We start from the raw sequence: 5176 nt of genomic DNA, 5'->3' as shown, positions 1-5176 counted from the left end.
GTACCCAAATAGCACAAAAACGTCATATGTACGTTCGGAGAACGTACGTTCCTGATTAGGATTGTTACATCCGTAACATCCTTCTGTAATGAAATTAAGAAAATAACACAGATATAATAAAGAAGCAATTTCTTTAAAGAATAATTGGTATAAAAGAAGACATTGTTCAGTACGTAAGTTGCTTGTACTACAATACTTGATTTGATAATTACCATAGATCAATTTACCATAAATTGACGATTTTTAAATTTTAACTGTAGTTTTTATAATTAAATATGCTAAGCTCAATTTTTTGTGTATTCTCAGTGGACAATTGTCAATTAAAAATTATTCATTGTAAATACCACGATATTGTGATTTATTTCTACACAAACACAAAGAAACCTATTTTTGTACTGTGGCTCGAATAATTTGATTAATCACTGTAAGTGGTAATATCTCAACAATCGTTCATCATCAAAACTGTTCGCAAGTAGTATTTGCATCAACTACGGTTCTAAACATTTTTCTCCTAGAGTTCATAGAAATCGAGATTTCTTGAATATTAAGTTTGCAATCCCCTGTAACTACTATCCCTTTCCGTGCGAATTTTGTAATGTGATATGGATTAGTGGAATAATGGATACAAATTTAGTTTCTGTTTCAATATTTTCTTTTTCCCTGAACGTGCAAAAAACCTTAAAGAACGACAGCCTACGTTCTTCCTCATAGAAATAGACTTATGAAATTCAAATCATAAATCGACATATACATATGCAATTTCAGTCGTCAATTGGTATATGAAGAGTCGAAGGTAAAAACGATCATAGTCAAAAAAAATAAAATTTTCACTATTTGAAAAACAAAATTTGTCAACTTCCCCTTACTATACATGATCCAAAATTTAATATCATTTTTGATAAACGCTTTCTGAATGTTTTTAGAAACATTAAACGTTCATAAATTTTACCGAAGTAAAACTTATTTTTATAGTCTTGACTTTGATTTATCGAGTTGGACTATGATCATTTTTCTATTCGAGAAATATTGATCGTTCTTTCCCGAACAAGAGATTATTTGGTCCTTAACTTTTCTGGCCTGTGTCCGTTCTATTTCATTCATTATACTACAGTTCGATAGTTTTCTGTAAGCTGTAACACACGAAGCAAAATCTCAATTTTGATTTAGAATGGACTATGATCGTGTGTCCCCTAGACTATTCGTATACTGTACGTAGTTCAGGTTACAAGTTGGCATATGTATGCAATCCGAGTCAGAATAGCAAGAAGGGAGTATAGGACGGAAAGTAAGAAGGAACGTAGACAAATACAGGTTGATAGATACGCATACGTAACTAAGTATATGTATAATGCACGTGTATGTATTCAGAAATGTGTGCCGCGGGTCCATGTGGTAAGGTACAAGAGGGGTCATCGGAAAGTCCTAGAGTAGAATAGAGATCGGGACGCGATGTCTGTGCCCAACGTCTCGTTTCCTCTCGCCGCTTTCTCTCACGCTTCTTCTCCATTGCTGGACATGAGCCCATCCTTTGAAAATATCGCCAAGTATTCCGAATATTACGGTGAAACTCGCTCGCCTTCGGAGCAGCTCTCCTTCTCGTGCTCCGCTCTCTTTTCTACCGATATTCTTATTCCTGTCGGGTAGACCACTGGCCAGAGAGGAAGTTGGACGTAATATTATTCAAAATAGTTCTGATGAAAGTGGACGAGATCGCGGGATATTTGCTAGAGCACAGTTTCCGAGGATGATGGTTGTCACTGAACACAGTAGTAGCTTCTTTGTGTCAGAAACTTCAAATTATTTTTTCTACTAATCTGTCACCGATGATTTTTTAGGTTCATCTATTACTTGTACAGACAGGGTGAGTTACGTAACTGGGACCACTTTGATTACTGCGTAAGTAATAATTTTAGTGAAAAATATTTCAAATAAGAATTAAATGGATTCGTCACTTAATTTTATCACTTAGACCATTGTAATACACAACACTAAATTTCTTACTGTTATCCATAACTTCTTTTATAAACAAAATTTGACTTCGGTTAAAAAAATTGAAAATGACTAAAATTTCGAGAAATACTAGTGCTAGGAAAAGGTCGAATAATTCATTATGAGGTCTCATTCGAACCATGCAGACTTCATCTGCGGTAATGGGGTCAGCATTGTTTTATGACTTTAGGAGTTATTTCACTGGTTTAATTTATGTCACTATAAATAGTTAAAGTTAAAATATCTTTTTTTAAACTAATGGTCTTTTTATGAACAGGTTAATACCTTTTTATGGAGAATTGCGTGATTGATCGATTAACATAATGCAAAATATATGATTCTGTTTAAAAAAATAAATTTGACCATCACATGTCCTCTATGCATGCATGTACAAAAAAAAAAACAGATTACGTTAAACTATGTCCCCTTTGATACCATTCAACTTTTATCTGAAACATTTTTCATTAGAATCATCACTTACGCAGTAATCGAAGTGATGCCAGTTACAATTACATACATACTTTATATTTAGAGTTACAGTTAATAAAGATTAACATAGTACACGAACCGTATGTATTCGATGCTACAATTGAACTATGTCTAGTCAATACCGGGCATCTTCTGACGTGTCTATATTTTAAATTTTTCAGTAATACAGCACCACCAGATATCCAAACAATTAAAAGCAGCTTCACAATTAAGGGGAATATACCACCATACCTAACAAGAAATTAACAAATTGCAATTTCCCGAATCAAAATTGGACTGCATAAAACTAACTCATTCTCATTTACTCTCAAAAAATAGCCCTCCAATATATGTATAAAAAATGTAACATACAAATAGTTGTCAACTACTTACTTATACACTGCAGTAAATATTTGACATTGCGACAAAAAATAACATAAAGTGCAACTTAAAGAGAATTTCTTTAGCTATAAACAAATAAAACTGCTGCTTCAATTGCTTAAAGAAACAAAAGTACTTATAAGGGTAATATAACTGAACTTTGTCGTCGCTAATAACCTTTGTAGTTGATACGATGTAAAAGAACGAAGGGAAAGCAAGTGTTACAAAATATGTGAAATACATGAAAGATCCGTAGAAAATTCGTGAGTGCAATGTTTAATGTGTACTTCATACATAAATACAACAAAGAGTGTAATATTCATATTTTACTAATACATTCATATTTTTTGTTATTGGAAGCATAATATGATGTTTGATGCTTCAAAGACTAGTTGTGAAATAAAATGAACAACGGAAATTTTAATGTGGATATCAATTGACCCAGTATAGGAATTTCGTGTTTCTCTTGCATGACCAGGTTCTTTGATTAAATATCGCAGTTACGCTTCCATAAAGGTGAACACTAATGTAAAAATTGTTATTGAACAAAAATCATATTGATTATGTAATTTAGCAATTTATGTCTTATGAACTTATTACGATCACCAGAACGTGTGATTCTTAAATTCATTAAATTAAGAATTTCACACGTTGCTTATTATATACATCGTTTTGAGATGGAAACATAATACAAACAACATTTTAAGAAATCTGAGGAATGAAAACCTTTAAACTGATTTTCACAAAGTTGAAGTGATCTGGTTGGTGGAAATAATGCTGATTGAAAATGTGAAACTGTAAAACTAAGATACTAAATGTTATTTATATTTTCACTAATTTATCTGTACATAATATAGATAGTCATGAACAAATTGCGTCTTCGGATTAAAATTATAAACACCTTTCTACCAATCTAAGAATTCGAAAACTTATATTTCGTTTCTAATGCACGTATCTTAAAATATAAGTATACAATGTATTCTGAAAGTTCTATACTTTGGAAATAATGAACAAATGTATGTCACACGAGAATAGAAAATAAGGATAAACCTGCTTTCTTACTCCTTGCGCATTGTTGGATAAATTGTTACATTACTATTCTTCGACTAACACTCGGTCTGAGCTAAAATCAAATTAAAAATCAAATACACAATACTTATACGCCATTTAATCGTTATACAGGGTGGTCCACGTAACTTGTACACCTTGAATAATTTCGAAAGTATCCATTGAATGAAAAAATTTTGTATACAAAAGTTGAATAGTTTCGAGGGATACATTATACATATACATATAGTGCATACAATTTTTTTGTGAGTGGAGGCGTATCGGATAGTTGAAGGTCAACTTCCTTATTTTAAATGGAATGTTACATTTTTTATGCCAAAATATTGAAGAGTGTTGAATTCTGAGTAAAAAAGTATTAACCTATATTATGTAGCTGTAAACCTAATAATTAACGAATAATGTCACCTAGTTTCTTGAAAATGTTCTGTCCGTAATATCAAGTTGGAGATTCAATAACAGCAAAGATTCCGTTAGACCGCGGTGTTTACGTGACAATGTCTTTCCGCACTACAGATTCTGTATGACCGAAATTGCCTACTCTGTCCGTGTTTCAGTATTAAAGTTCAATAACATCCATGGGCGTAGCCAGGAGGGCAGGGCATGCATTTGCCCCCCATCCTGGACAGAAAAAAATGGCTCTTGCCACACCCTACAAGAAAAAAAATTGGATTTTGCCCCCCCCCCCCGTCCTTCCCAGAGTTATAACATTTTTGCGTAATATTTAATATTGCACTATAATTTGAAACACATCTATTTAATTAACATACATTTTCAATGTTTTATGACTTTAAAAAACAAAATAAAGTGTGTCTGGCTATGTACAGCCTTCTTCACTGTGGCAGTCAATGTGTTAATATTTTTGCTCACCGACTGATAACCTGGCTATGCCATGATATCATCAGTGTTTGTACGTGATTACCTCAGTAAAAGAAAAGTAAGCTGAAATTTAATAATAGTGAAAAATTGAATATGCATTTAGTGTACGATAAGTGCCATAAAAATGCAACAAAAGCTATAGCCATGTATGCCGATATTATTGATACTTGATATTACATACAGTACATTTTCGAGAAAGGAAGCGAAACTTCCTTCCGAAACAAGGAAGCGATTATTCGTTAATTATTAGATTTACAGTTAATAAAGGTCAGTACTCTTTACTCAAAATTCATCACTCTTCGATATTTTGACATAAAAAATATAGCATTCCATTTAAAATAATGAAGTTGACCTTGAAATCTCCGAAACGCTTCCACCTACAAAAAATGTTATA

Source organism: Dufourea novaeangliae, unplaced genomic scaffold (genome assembly GCF_001272555.1).
Source record: "Dufourea novaeangliae isolate 0120121106 unplaced genomic scaffold, ASM127255v1 scaffold391, whole genome shotgun sequence".
NCBI classification, from domain to species: Eukaryota; Metazoa; Arthropoda; class Insecta; order Hymenoptera; family Halictidae; genus Dufourea; species Dufourea novaeangliae.
This window is presented reverse-complemented; position numbering follows the sequence as displayed.